The sequence below is a fragment of the Macrobrachium nipponense genome, chromosome 2 (genome assembly GCF_015104395.2).
Source record: "Macrobrachium nipponense isolate FS-2020 chromosome 2, ASM1510439v2, whole genome shotgun sequence".
NCBI lineage: Eukaryota > Metazoa > Arthropoda > Malacostraca > Decapoda > Palaemonidae > Macrobrachium > Macrobrachium nipponense.
In genome coordinates, this window is record NC_087201.1 from 117,919,929 (window position 1) to 117,935,373 (window position 15,445).

The following is a 15,445-nucleotide window of genomic DNA, read 5'->3' on the forward strand; positions in this document are numbered from 1 at the left end:
CAAGTTGTTACTAGTTTACCAAATGCTAGGCTGTGATTTTTCATTAAGTTTGGGACAATACAGTACCGGTAGGGTAGAACAAGCTTGTGATGCTAAGTATAAAGGAGTATTAGGTTAATTCACTCTAAGACACGAGGCATTTGTTGTAAATTGCCCAGCCTATTTCGTGGTGTGTAGTTAGCTACCTAGTAGGATTGTAAAGTGCTGCGACAAACCACTCATGGTCTCATTAACCTAGACTGCTTGAAACAAAGGTGAGCTTGCATGCATGCTGTTAGCCTATATCCTACCATGCTTTCGTAGCTGGAAAATTAAGGACCTCTGTACTGGTGCATTATGCTTTAAGCATCAGGTATTCTACCTACTTATACCTAGGCTAGATGCTGTTCGGAAATTTAGTCAACCTAGGCCTGTACATAGCCTAGGGTAGGCCTATGTAGCCTAGATATTAGATTATTCCAGTATCACTTGCCTAATGTGGGAAGTCTGTTTTCGGGTACAGTTCCACTTGTTTTGAATCATTGTGATATTGATTTTGCAAATTTTTCCTGTAAACCATACCTACTAACATGCCCTGTTACCCAGGGTAGACATTAGTCAAGAACCAGCATCCATCGAAGTAACACCTCGAGACCTTTACTTTCCTCTCGAAGTACCTAAGTTTTTTCTCCCCAGTCTGAAATTAAGGCCATAATTTCTGATTTTCGAGAAAGTGGTGACACTGTGGTAGAGCCTGGCCATTCGGTATTTTATTGTAGTAGTAGGTATAGTTGAAATTATGATTTTCTTGGACTATTACTTTACCTACAACTAGCCTACTTGATGTTGGAGCGGTAAAACTTTATAAAGGTTGCGCGGCCTATAGCTATAATACTAAAACCACGAAAACTTATTGTTTGGCATGATTTTCCAAAACATGCCGTAAAATTATATGCAAAAGCCTATACAAATGTGAGGGGGACCTGGTTGGGAAATAGTTTTTTGGGTGGGGGTACATTTGCAGAATTTTCTAATAAATACAGAAATCGTATTTTTTGGCCTAACTTTCATAAAACATGAAGGGGGACCCTATTGGGAACAGGTTTTTTAAGTGGGTGGAAACAGATGACAGAAAATAACCCGCCACTCTACATGCAAGGGGCTATAACCTAGAAGTTTTTTTGGATTCACATTTGAACCTGCTGAACACCCGCACTCCTGCAATATGCCTCCCTTTATTGTATTTCCTATTGGAGGTATGCTTACCAAGTAATTACAGATTCAAGGCCCACCTGCCTCCCCTTGCAAGAACATATGCAAGGCACAAACAAATTGACAGGCCTTTGCTTAGTTGTTCCTATCTCTGCCAATAGAGGCCAGAGCTTTTCCTACACCAAAACAATAGAATCACTACTGCATATTTCAGATTTTTAGGTGCTGTTAGTTTAGAAACTATGTATATGATATTTTAAGTATATAAAAAAATTATTTGTTCCGATACGTAATACAAACCCTCGTCCTTTAACAATAGGAGTAGCTAGCGGCAGCTTGGAAACGGTCGTAAGCTTCGAACAAGGGGTGAACGGTAGTTAACTGCTTGTCCGATCGTCGCGCGCCGCGCGACTGGGAGGTAAACAAATCACTTTTGCTTCGGCCGTGTGTGGATAGGACGTGTTCGTCATCGCTCTGCCAGCTTTGTCGTTTGCTTTGAGTTTTTGAGTATTTGCCCTCTTTTCCTATGTGATTGAGAGTAATTTGTAAGTACTTTGCATTTCTTTTGTTCATTTATGATGAGTGAGGAAGAAATGGGAGATTTCGCCACGCCCTCCGGTCGCCCGTAGAGTGTGTCCCGGGCTGGAGGGACGTAGATGTGGAGGATTCAGATCGTTTGTTGATGTAGATCCTCACGGGTTTGTACTCGTTGTCGGGGGCGAGAGTGCTCCCGCAACGAGCCATGTGTAACGTGTATGCATTGGTCCGAGCGCATGGGTGCTGTACGAGGGCAGGAAGAGACTTAGGCCGCCCAAGAAGTCATCGGAAAGTCCAGTGACTCCTTTGGTAACGGACACTTCGTCCTCTTTCCTGCCCCCCGGGCCAGGCCAACGTTTCGCGCCTTCCCCTGCGGGGGGGGTAGCGGAGTCCTTCTCCTCTCTCGATCCGTCGAGTGTGGAGGAGGGCGCCCGCTACCCGGACGTCCAGTTGTACTCGGGGTCTTCCGTCCGCTCTTGGGTGGGGTTCTTCTTCCCCCAGGCGCGAGGAAGCCCCTCTAACTAACCCGACTGTTGCTTCCGCAGGTGTGCCATCAGCGAGGACGACCTGGACAGGTGAAGTCGCTGGGACTGCAGGGAGTGCCGAGCATACAGGGGTTGATTCAGCGGTTGGCGGGGTCGGCAGTGGTCACTCATGGTACGGTAAACCACTACAACAACCACGTCTCGACACCAGCATATGAGATGCCACCGCACCTGGTGTACACACCACATGTCCATGTCGGTAACACCACGCGGCAATTCAGAAAACCAATTCCTGCCGTGCCAAAGAGGAAACGGTGCCACCGCCACCTGGGTTCTTTTGTATTGCCGACCCCGGACTTCGCTGCCCAAAGAGTACCGCCCCTGGACCTGCCGCCAGTGCCGAGGATGACGGTAGCTGCCGACAGGACGCCTGGCTCTCCTGTGGTACCTGCCGTGCCTGCCGTACCTGTTGCTGTCCCAGCCGCTCATTCCCTTTCAGATCAGGTGCCTGCTGCTCATTCACATTTCAGATGTTCCTGCCGTTCCTGCTGTTCCCGGGACCTGTTCCTGTTGTTCCTGCTGTTGGTGGTGCTGTCACAGTCTCAGTCTTTCCGGACAGGTGCAGTCGGGCCCTGTTGCTTCGGCAACTGCCCCGGCTCCCTCCTGGATGGAAGACCTGACGTCTGTCCTGCGGAGCCTGGCGAAGAAGAAGAGGAAGAGGAAGAAAGGTGTCGTCGTCGTCTTCGTCGTCTTCTTCGTCGTCTGCTGCCTCTCCTTCCCCTTCGACTTCTAAGGCTAAACAGCCGAAGAAGAAGAAGGTTGCCTCCTCCCCCCTAAGAAGACTCCTTCGGGATCTAATAAAGGGCCCGGCTCTGCTCAGGCGAGGTTGGGGAACTCTTCTGCTGGTCTCCTGTTCCGTTCGGGAACGGGTGGCCCGTCGCTTCTTTCTGCAAAGAAGAAAGTCGACCGGGGACCACCAAGGTGCAAACCAGCCCTCGGCTGGTTGCGTCCTCCCCTCACCTGGTGCTAGCGGTTCGGGCCGCTAAACCAGGTTCCCCCGTCCCTCGGCCGATTTCTCGTTCGCGAGAAGCACCGAGGAGGAACGCTCTTCCAAAAGAAAGACCCGTCCAGCCAAAAGCTTTTGACGCCCGGAGCCTTTCGCTCAGCCGTTCAAAGACAGCGGCCGGCGGGAGCAGCAAACTGGAAGAACTGAGTCCGAGAATCACACCCGACTCCTCGCCAGGTCCAGCTGGACGCTCTTCGGCAGCGATCAAACTGGGCTGCTCTCGGGATGAACGTGAACGGTCGCCCCCTGACCCAGCCACCCGGGTTTGAGGCGAAGGAAAAGGAGTTCCCCGCTGCCCGCCACGGTAAACCAGCCACGGCTGGTACCAGCGGCTCGACGCGCCGAGGAGGAAACCACTGGCCCCCCCCGTGGTCTCGACGCGACCAAGAGAGCCCTAGGCAGGTTCACCCGTCCGCCGCTGCCCCGATGGGACCGGGCGGAGGAACTGGTGGACCTAGCGGCAGCTCGCCTGAACCGCTTAGAGATCGGATGCTGCGACGTTTTCTCAAAGCCGAGCCATCGCCCCAGGCGAGGGGAGCCGGCAAACCGCCTACGGCCTTGCTTGCTCGACCTGTCACCCGGCGGGTTTGACGCTTCAGCAAGCGCCCTCCACGCACTCTGCCCTCCAACCACCCATCCCCAACCCGAACAAAAAAAAACCCCCCGCTGGGGTTCCCCCCCTGCCAGCGAGCGAGGGGGGAGCGTCAAGTTTCTGGCCCTGCTCCCGTACCTTTCAACCATCCTCCGTGGGCATATACCGGGAGGAGCCGAGGGTACCCGAGGGAGCCGATCACGAGAGGTGGCCGCACCGCTCGTGACCAAGCTATGACGCCGTGACGCGGCTCAGGCCAACGGTTTTTAGGACCGACCGAGAACGTACGCGCAAGTAGTTTGGAGGCGACCGGTCCAGGGGTCTGGTTCCCCCGCTGGTCCTTACCTCCTTCCTGGAAGGAGGGGTATCGCGGGATATGCTCTTGCTCTTGCTTGGAGGGACTGGGACGGTCCCCCTACTCAACCCACCACAAGAACGCCAGTAACTCCCGAGAATTGACAGGAGGAACTTTTGTCGGAGGTCCATTAAGGCTTGATGCGTCTGCATAATGACCTTGCCTGGAAGGATCCGCCGCTACCCTACCGGCCCAGAAGCCCACGTCCCGGCTACGAATCATTTTGGGGTTGACCCAAGAGGGAGCCCAAAATGATGGTGGGGGTTTACCAACCAGCGACTCTGAGCTTGCAGACTCCAGTTCCCCCTGGGATCAGGTGGAGAAATCCTCGTCTCAGGAACGGGAGGACTCGCCTAAAAGTTCCGGAACGGGTCCCCTTCTAAGCCTGCTTCCCTTCCTCCCTCCCTACCAGCGGCAGAGGCGATTCTTACGTGCCTTCCGGTAAGACCCACACGATAACTGCCTAAACAGGTTAACCCGGAAGTTAGCGAGGCTGGACTCCCCAGTGTGTCCCCTGCAGGCAGCCTCCTGTCGGAGAACCCTATGGTTCTCGCAGCAGAGGCACCTTGCCCTGGAATCCTACCTGCTATGGCAGGCCCAAATTCCAGGCAGTTTTCCACCTGGTTCGGGATTTGGTGGTCCCCTCCCCCCCCCCCCACAAACATCCAAAGTAGCGCCTGCGGCCGGCCTCTGGGAGTTCTGGCTCATTCGAAGACGACACTTCTTTTTTAGGAGACTGTGGCCAGTCCTGGGAGGAAGAGCAATCTCCTTACCTCGCCCAATCAGACTGCTAACCTGGTTGGGCCCAACCTTGGTTCTTACGACGTAGGGAAACGCAGTCCTTACCCGAGTTGAACCCAAGGGGGCCCGGGCGTGAGGCCCGGCAATACTCCTTCGGTGCTTAGAAATGGACCTCTTTAGGAGTTTTCCCCAGCTCTCTTTTTCTGGAGAGATGGTGGAACGCTTGAGGCGGTGGGAAAGGCGGCGCACTGACGAGAGTGACGCCCGCTTAGTTGCACCAGGCAGTCCTCGAAGGTTTTACTGGGTCATCTCGGAGCCGACTGGCAGGCCCAAACCAAAAGAGCTTGGCTTAAGCCGCGTTCCCATCGGACGGCGAAGAACGGTTTGCAGAACCCGTCCAAAACCCCCGTGTGAAGACTCCCCTTGTTGTTTCTTTTTTTTGGTTTCCAACTTCTGCTAGATGGAGGGCCGCAACCAGCCCGCCCTCCTTCCAGTCCCTCCCTTTCCCCGAGGAAGGCCCGCTTGGAAAGGAAAAAAGTCGAGAAACGAGGAGGGAAACGCTAGGGACGGCCGTTCCCCCCCCGACCTCACTCCTGCTGCCCTGGAAGGGGGTGGGGGGGTTGCCTTAGCGAGCCCATTGGGCGACTTGGCAGACGCTTAAACGGCGCCGAGAACCTTTGGATAGGTAGAATACGCTCCTTCGGGAGCGGGATATCTACTACCCCTTCGAGTCTCGGGCCCCACCCCCCCTCAATCCTCCAACCGGTCCACCCTACAGACCTATGTCCGAGGGGATTCAAGCAAAAGGACAACGTCTTCTTTCGACATGGATGATCAAGAACCATGCCTGGGGCCGGAAACGAGTTGTTAGAAAAATCGTGGAGGACCAGTCCCCCCACCGGCTTTTACAGCCGCCCTCTTGCCTAGTTGGAGAAGGCATCGTGGGGGGCTGGCGTCCGGTGGAATTAGACCTCTCTCCCCTGAACCAGCGTTCGTTCGCGGGACGACGCGGTTTCAACCGATGGGAAGTCCGGCAACGCTTCGGTGCTTCGAACTTCGAATCAGGGGGAAACGATTTCCATGCTTTTCAGTGGGACTTTGAAAGGTACGCGTATTTTCAAATACCCATTCCAAGTCAGTCCTCCCAGAAAAGTACCTCCCCCTCCGCTGTTCATCTTTTCCGACGGGACCGGTTTGTACCAATTGTTCGGGCACCTTTGGTTTTCGGTCTGTTCAACCGCCCCAGCAAGGTGTTTCACAACATGCGAGGTTGTTTCACATCTGGTGTCGTCTTGGGCCCATTCGCAAACGGGAAATTAAACGTCTTTCTGAGGTAATCTCGACGATTGGCTAGTCCCCTGGCCCGAGCCTCCCGACCTCGGCCAGTTTGCTACAGGAACAGAGATCGACTCCTCAAGTTTTTTGTCGCGATCTGGGGGATTCGTGATAAACTACGAGAAAGTCCCGATCTCGAACCCAAGCAGAAGGGATGAAAGGTACCTGGGTATGCTGATAGACAACGGTAGCAGGGTCAGGTCTTTCCCGCAGACTTGCCGTATCAAGCAAATTCAGGGAGGCCAGCCGGACCCCGGTTTCCCTGGTTCTCGGCAGGAACAGGCAGCACAGCAATTGGCAAAGTCCGTGATCGGCCCCAATCTGTCCAGTCCGACTCGAGAAGTTTTAGTACCCTCACCGGGCGTACCTTCACCCTGCGGTCCTCTCCAGTGGAGGCTAAGGGGAGAGTTTGGTTCCCCCCCCCTCATGGCCAAGGATTCCTCCCTTTACTTTTCCCGTGGCTATCACGGACAATGGTTGGAATGGCGAAAGGACCTAGCCTGGTGGGCTCGACGACCAAGAACCTCTTAAGAGGAAGTTGCCCAGACGCACGCCCCCCCCGGAGGATGCTTCTGTTTCTCCAGACGCATCCGACCGAGGGATGGGCCGCACCCACGCCTGGAGGAGTTTGCTGACTGCAGGTGTGTGGGGACCCATCAACGAAAAGCACCTTCACATCAATGTTCCCCTGGAGCTCAAGGCGGCGTTTCAAAAACGCTCTCCAAGATTTTCCAGGACCGCTTGGTGGGACACTCAGTCGGGGTGTTTGATGTGGCGACAACAACCACCCAGGTAAAGTGGCTAATATGGTCAACAAGCAGGGGTGGGGGGCCTAGTTGTCTCCTTCCCCCGGCTTCCATCAGTTTGAACGGTGCAGGTTGCAACGAGTTGGGCCACGGCTCACATCGATAGGAGCTTGTTCCCAGCAACGCCTACATTCCAGTGGCAAGAGGAATGTATGTAGCAGACAAACGCTCAGGCCGTCGGGATCAGGTTGAATAGGGACCGAATGGTCCCTCTACAACCAAGACGTAGCCGGAAAGGCTTCCTTCAAACCTTGGGGCGGGGGCGACCAGGATCCCGTAGACCTGTTTCGCCACCCCCAGGCCAGGTGGGGGGCGGAAGGGCAAAACCAACAGGAAACTTCAGGTTTTCTTTTTCAGCTGTGCCGGACCCATGGGCCAAGCTGCAGAGGTACGCTCCTCCAACCCAACCCCCTGGGACAACCGCTTTCGCTTACGCCCTTTTTTTTTTTTCCTTGCCCTTCTGTTCTGATTTCGGAAAGTGGGATCAGTTCGAGCCGCTGGTTCACTCCCAAATCTTCAGAATGAGCCTGGTGCTTCCGCCCAAACTGCCCCCTCAAAGCCGTTTGGTATCCGGACCTGCTGGGCTCTTCTTGCTTGGCTGACAAAAGACACCCGAGAAGAGCTTACCCAACTTGGGCCACAACCTTCTCCCCAGCCCAGCCACCGTAGAACGGTTACCACCCAAGCAGTCCCCAGTCCCTTCCAACTTTCAACGGCTGGCTGTTTTATCTCCACCATCTCTTGGCGAACGGAGAGGCTTTTTCTCGGTAGCCGCAGCAAACAGAGATGGATGGACCACGTCCCGAACAGTCCTCTGCAACTGTGTACCATGGGGAAGTGTGGGCCCGGTCCCCCTTCTGTGGTTTGGTGTAGTAGACGAGGTCTGTCCTCCTCTCAGAGGGCCACCCTCTTCCAGCAGGTAGCGGATTTCCTCCGTGTTTTCTTCGCCGAGAGAAGCTCCTCTCAGTACCCACCATTGTTAAAGGATATAGAAGCCGCCCTGGCGTCCTCGTCCTAAAACTGGAGGGGACTGGACCATCTTCGAATTCGTTTCGAGATCTCCTTGCTAATGAGGAAGCTTCGAAAGGTCCTTTGCCCAACCCAGGGAACGTCAGGCACCCCCTGCGTGGGATGTTTGACCTTCTCGTACTTAGGAGTTTTGAAACGTCGAAGACCCTTTAGAACCACTCCCGAGAGTCCGTTCAGAACAGGGATCTGGACCGCCCTCCAAAAAGACTCCCTCTTCCTTGGCTGGCCCTGGCAATCGGCGAAGAGAGTAGGGAAACCTACATGGCCTTTTCCTTATGAAATGTTTTTAAACACACCAAGAGGCTTGGGGGATTCTGTGACGCCTAGAGGATGGCGATTTTCGTCCCGAACCTTCGTAGCTTAAGACTCAGAATCCGTCGATCCCTGACCGACATGGTTTCGACAATCTTTCGACGATTCCCCTCCCCTTCTGGACCCTATTCACCGATAACGATGCGGGGATGGAGATTTGCCCTGGCTTTGTCCCTGTGAGGAGCTACGGCGCTAGTCGTGAAGAGAAACTCGACATCTCGGGGCCTGAGTGTCGACGCCTCTTCGTTTAGCAACTGGGGGTTTTTTACCAAGAAAAAGAAGTTTCCAAAACACACCTTTTCCTTTTCCTGGCGGCGGTGATGTGGGACTTCAGGAGAAGCGTACGAGGCTTTTGATGGTAGCGACGACATTCCGTCACGCTCCCGACCATGAGGAGCCCCACGAAGTGTCAGAGGTTATTCGGACCAATCCCTCCCTTAGCGGTTCCGAAGAAAACTTCTCCGTGGCGCAGGTTCCCTGAAGGGCAGGTGTCTGGGCCCAACCAGACCCCCCCCCCCCCCCCCAACCCCTTCACCCGTCCTTCCTACCTTCGGGATATTGGCCCACCCCAAGTCCTTGGATTAACCTTTTCCTTGGACCTGTGGTTGGCTGCTCAACAACGTTTGGTGTAAGCTTACCCACGCACCCGAGCAGGCAAGAACAGGCATCGATTTCCTGGTATGGACTGGGAAGAATGAATGTTGCGAATTGAGAGATTGGGTACTGGTCGTTCGTCTTTTCCACCAAGTCTTTTCTCTACCTCTAACCTGTTGGGGGCCAGATTGGGATAACGGTGGTCGTTTACCCCACGCTGGAAGGGAGTCAGATTGTCAGGGTAAGGCTATTCCAACAGAGCTTTCGCCATCCTATCCTCTTTAACTAGAGATAGGAATGTATATTCCACCACATTTCCTCCAACAAGGGGGAGAAGTTGATGCCTTACATGGAGACCAAACCCATTACTTTTACATTTTGCTCATGTAAAGGAAAAAAGGTTCTTACAATGCTGGTTACAAAAGAGGATACGCTTGCCTCCTCTTAGTACTTAGGCTACCTCGGGACCCAGAGGTCCTTGACCATTGGATACCTGGCGGTGCAATAGCCCACACCCCGATCCAATCGGAACTAGGCGAGGCTTGGATCCCTCCCTTCGCTTCTTGACGGACCAGGAGGAGCATTCCAGTGGATTGGACCGAACACCCAGTCCTGTTTTCATCAAAGAAAAACTCAGATTCCCTCCCCACCCACCCAAGAAAGTGGAGGTCCCCTTCCTATTGTTAAAGGACCTGAGGTTTGTGGGTTTGGGGAGGGAGGGGCGAGGTATTACGTATCGGAACAAATTTGAACAATTTTGTCGAAAAAAATTGCATTTTTTCCCTAACTATACAAACCTGAGGGTCCTTTACATATAGTCCCCTCCTCATGCCACCCCTCACTCTGAAACCGTATTTTGCCGTATTTTGGGCCAATGGGCCAAAGCAAAAGTGATTTGTTTACCACTCCCAGTCGCGCGAAAACGCATCGGAACCAAGCAGTTTAACTAACCGTTCATCGCCCCCTTGGTTCGAAGAGCTTCACCGTTTCCCCAGCTGCCGCTAGCTACTTCCTAAAAAAAAAAAAAACCAAAAAAGAATTGTTTAAAGGACCTCAGGTTTGTATAGTTTATGGAAAAATGCACAATTTTTCGACAAATTGTCATTTTTATTTAATTTAAGGGTCATGGTCTTTCTGAGGTTTCAAAAACAATGATGAAATCTACGTGAACTTCCAATAATGGTTTCTTTTTTGGCTTTCATTTTAATACTAAAATGCATTCCAGTCACAAATTCAGAATCTTAATGCATTCCCCCATTTTTTGTAGCTTCCATTCAGTTTTCTTTTATTCCAATTTCCCTAACCAGCTTTTGAGGGCAAGCCGTACAAAATATTTTTTCTCCACCTTCACAAACAAAATTTTTATGCATGACACTTACCTGGCAGGTATATATATAGCTGGTATTTTTCTGAAGTCCGACAGAATTTAAAAAACTTCCGACACACGCAGTGGTCGGCCAGGTGGTTAGTACCACCCATTCCCGCCGCTGGGAGGCGGGTATCAGGAACCATTCCCATTTTCTATTCATAAATTTTTCTGTCGCCGGTACTGAAAACACCTGTTTTCAGTACCTCCGGCTTAGGATTTTGGAAAACGTTCATTTGCCGCTAAGTATCCTAATTGTCTTTTAATTTATTTCTACTTGGATTTGTGGCTAGGCATACGCTATCTTAAATTGAATTGAATTTGATTCATTTTTGCATAAGATATCTGAATCTAGTTAGGCTAGTTTCAGAGGGTGTTGTCTGCAAAGATAGGGTGTGGCTACCGAAAGCTTCGGTAGTTCCGCACTTGGGGGGCGCAATTAATCAGTAAACATGTCTATTTCCGTAAGGAAAAAGTATGATTCGTATGTACGCAATTAATCAGTAAACGTGTCTAATTCCGTAAGGAAAGTTTGTTTAGTATGTACGCAATTAATCAATTACGAAAGTCAGGTAGTGATACTGCTAACCTTCCGGTAGACTTTATTTTGCCTACAACTGTAGTATGGCCTACGGGTTATGGACTATGTCTGCGAGAGGTGATCGCTCTCCTTCATTGTTGTGAAGAGTTCTACTTCTGTTTTTGTTACGCCTAACCCTGTAATGTTGCCGTTCGGGCCCTAAAACGTGGTCTGTAGAGGTTATTGCCCTTTCTCTTATACTATTTCGATTCGTAACTTAGAATCGAAAGTGTTTGCTTTAGAGAGCAATAGTGAAGTGGCTAAGTGCAGTGACAGTGCCCCTTGTGTAGTGGAGGGTGCGTCAGATCGGCCTTATAACGCCTCTAGGTCTAGACCTCTGTCGAACTCCCAGAACCAAGGGAGAGGGCATGTCGAAAAGCCGAAGGAGGGTTACAGGGAACCCCACCGATCTGGCGTGCCTTCGGCAGTTTTCTGATGAAAATCCCCAGACTGCCAAAGTGCATGCACATGCAACAATCCTGAAGGATTGCTTTCTCGTCCTCCGAGGCGTCCTCCCCGCACAAGGGTTGGAGCTCTCGGAAGGACTCGCGCCCCTCTAAGAAGCTTTATAGAAGAGGACGCTTCACGTCCCTTCTCCCTCGTTATGTGTTTCAGTGAGAAGTAAGAAGGCGAAAGTTGCCTGATCACGTGTACTTCTTTCCACCAAGAAATAGGGAAAAGAAGGCAGTTTCTCCTCGCGTTGTTTTGACGCCTGTCAGGAGCGTGACGCTTTTCTGCACGCTTATTTGGACGATCGGCATGAACAGGACGCTCGATGGACGCACTCACCAGTGGACGCCGAGCGTCCTCGCCAGTGGCCGCCGAGCGCGCACAGACGCCGAGCGTCCTCGCAGTGGACGCCGAGCGTCCTCGTCAGTGGACGCCGAGCGCGCACCAGGACGCCGAGCGTCCTCGCCAGTGGGACGCCGAGCGCGCACCAGAACGTTTCTGTTTGAACTCTTCAAGCTCTTGTTTAAGATTTGAGCCTCAAGAAAGTGAACAGAAACTTCGTCTTCTGAAACCCAGCAAGACCTCGGGTTTCGTGAATTCAAGAGGTCTCTGTCATATTATATGCTTTTCGCAAAGGTGGATGGAGTTAAGGAAAGCTCAAGGGAAGATCTCGTTTTCTCTACCTCAGTCAAGACTTTGAGATAAGACAGTTACGGGTTATGTAAAGGCTCGACGTCCTGAACGTCCAGGATTTTCGGCAACGTTCAGTAGGATTCTTGCAAAGGCACTTCATCAAAAGGACGCTCTTCAGGAAAGCGCAAGACAAGACTTCCTTTGCCATACTGCCAATAAATTTAAAGCTTTTTAGACCATCTGAAAGGGTTTTTCAGATGATAGATTTTGTTAGTTTCTAGTCGAGACTCCATGCCGATTGAGCATCGTCGTTCTACCTACCGTAAGCCCAGTCTATTAACAGGATTCTTGTCCCTTCCTTGTTTGAGACGGGATCGAAAATAAAAGGCTCGACTTCCTGGATTACGTTTTTGTCAATTCAGTGACTTTCCCCCATTGACAATATACTATCGTTTTGTCAAGTAAGTGGGTCTCCCCTCATTGACAAATATCTCTCTGTACCGTTAATGGTTAGTTCTCATTGACAAACATCTCATTAACTTGATATTGCGTAAGCGGAATAAGGACAAGGTTCGGAAGAGCTCTCCTTCCTCATTCGCAGACTCGTACAAAGAAGAATAGACTTGTAGACTAACGTCAATGAACGCTTATGTCCAGTATCTTAAGAAGCTTGAGATGTCTGCTTCGATTCTCTAAGTTTTGTTCATGAAACTTGCCTGTCAGATATGTATGTAGCTGTATTTCCGAATTCAGCTATATATATGTCGTGCAGGTAAGTATGAACAAACTTTATTGTGATATAATAAATTTTTTGCCTTGCGTTATTTTACTACTGGTTGGTTCAAGTCATACACCTTTGCTGTAGTTACCTCTTCGGATGGCAACCGAGAGGTCTATTGTCTACTATTTTAAGGACATTTAATCGTCACTCCCTGCAGCCTTCCAGGAGTTTCCGATTTATCTTTTACCGTTGTATGGTAGTGTTCTGACGACACAACGCATCTATATATTTAGCGTTTTCTGTTTCGCTTAAATATACCAGCTGAGAGTCTCTTTTTGTCAAAAAACAAAAAATAACGGACCTATTTCTTCGTAGAATAGGGTAGCTGGCAACCCAGACATAAAGTTAAGAGACGACGTTCGTAAGCTGCTGGCTGCTGCTGTGTCTGACTGTCCAAGTTCCAACCGAGCCACCAGTAACAGATCGTGCGCTGTCATGCGCTGTAGGTTAAGTCTCTCTCTCCTGCGGGATTGACTGACTAACCGTATCTCTGTGCTGGCGGTTACGTCTATCCTGCGGGATTGACTGACTAACTGTATCTCTGTCCTACAATCACGGACTTTAGCCTAAGATTGAGGGGATTTCTTACGTGAATGAATAAACGTTGCATTAGTTTTTGCCTTACTATGTTCAACAGAGTTATCTCTTAATCCTTTCGGTGCTCGTTACCGCACGGTATAGAACTACGAGTCTACCGCAACATTGCACTTTTATATGCTCTCCTGCTTAGGCAAAGCGCACAGCCTTATAGGGAAGTAAGCATACTCGGGAGGGAATGGATGAGCTTGCTGGGGACCATTTCCTTCCTGAAGAAGTTTGTTTGTTTCCCGAATAGACTGCATTCAGACCACAGAAAGAAGGTGCCGGACATCTGGATAGTGTTTCAGATGTCCTGGATCTTAATCTGAAGAAGTAAATGCAATTCGGTCGTCCCTCCAGTCCTCGAAACGATTTGTTTTTGGACCAGTGGTCCACATCAACTCTGATATTCCACAGCTCTCTCATATCTTAAGAAGTATCTTCTCTCGGTCCCTGCTCGAGTTTACGAGAAAGAGCCTATTATAACAACAGGCGTAGAATGTAACGATCATCTAGAGGTTCGTTTTACAGGATTGCAAAAGTCCGGTACGAATCGTCTCGATCGACGGCAGCAACGATAGATTACTAACATGCTAGGTATTTTAATTAAGTGGTGTTTCTTTTTATGGTTGTCTGAGAGGGTTATTTCCTCTTCAGTATGTGAAGTGTAATGTGTTACGTTAGCTTTGTGTGTGGTTCAGGTGGTCTAACTTATCCTAGCATGAATGCCCCTGGTAAGAGAGGGCTAGGGTTTCCTGTCAACAAATTGGTCCCGTCCAGTTTGTCAGACCCTTGTTATTAGCTTTCTCAACAAACAGGTCACATCCTAGTTGAGAGCTACTAAGGTTTAGCAGGCTAAGAGGCAGGACCTACGAAGTCAGCTACCCTTAGCAGGTAAGGAACTTAATAAATAATTTTAAAAATTAGTTAATTTTTGAATTATGACGATGTTGCTGTCTGTGACCCACCTCCAAATGTGTCAATCAGCTATATATACCTGCCAGGTAAGTGTCATGCATAAAAATGATATTGTTATGATACAATAAAGTTTTATGCATACTTACCTGGCAGGTATATATTAATTAAATTCCCACCCTCCCTCCCCTCAGGAGACAGGGTTCAGAGAAAATCTGAGGAAAACGGAATAGTTCCAAGTACCAGCGCCACGGGAACGTGGGGGAGATCACCTGAACTACCAGTGGTCTAGCGGTTGCCGAGAGTTTTGAAAATTCTGCCAGTGCGAACAGACAACAGAGAATGTTGTTTGACAGATTTGCATCTGTCAAACAACAAAGACCTTTCACGATCATTGAGGTCTGTGGAATCTCGATTCTAGCTCACTATCTACTTTTTGCCTCGCCTGTTTTTCTCGGAGTCAGACACTCGTGCGAGATCAGGCGACATATAGTAGCCCCTGAGTTTCTTATTGACGAAGTCGATTGCGGACGACGTTGGGTTGCGTTGATACACCCCCAAGGTTTGCTTAGATTGAATCGCCCAGGCAGTCCAGAACACTCATCCTTCAGCTAAGAATAGTGCCTTTTGGTCTTCAGGGTACAGCCTTGCTGTCCTTGATTCGTCTGACTGGTCAACTGGTCGTTCACCTGACTTTAGTACAGACTGTGCATTTCCGGATCGAAGCTTTCAATATGGAACTTAGACGTAGTCTGAAGTTCGTGATGTCAAAGCATTCGAACCTCTCCTGCCTGTTAACTTCTTGTATGTGATCAGGAAGGCCTTCTTCTAACCACCCTAGTATACGACAAAGAGGGTTAGTGAGATTTTTAAGCCATCGTCACAAGTTTTGGCTTTAGAGAACACAAGGAGGTGTGCTCTCTAAGCCTTTCATTATGGCCTAAGAATGGAAACCCTTTTTGTCCCTTGGGCCAGGATCTTGGAAGCAAGGATGGCACAAGTTAGTGGGCAGGAGCCAGAGAGAGCCTGTGCCCTGTCAGGTCTCTCAAGTTTTATCTGCTTAAAATCAAGAAAGTCGAAGTCAGTCGGGCAAATCTG

The 15,445-nt window shown here is 50.4% G+C and overlaps 1 protein-coding gene across 1 annotated transcript in view; it reads left to right on the forward strand.

Moving 5' to 3' along the window:
• The first annotated feature begins 71 nt into the window (after nt 1-71).
• The window catches only part of LOC135220940 (zinc finger protein 780B-like), a 116,873-nt gene continuing 101,499 nt past the window's right edge, over nt 72-15,445 (forward strand). The window contains 1 exon segment of the mRNA XM_064258594.1: nt 72-254. The gene's annotated coding sequence lies outside the window, so the exon portion shown is untranslated.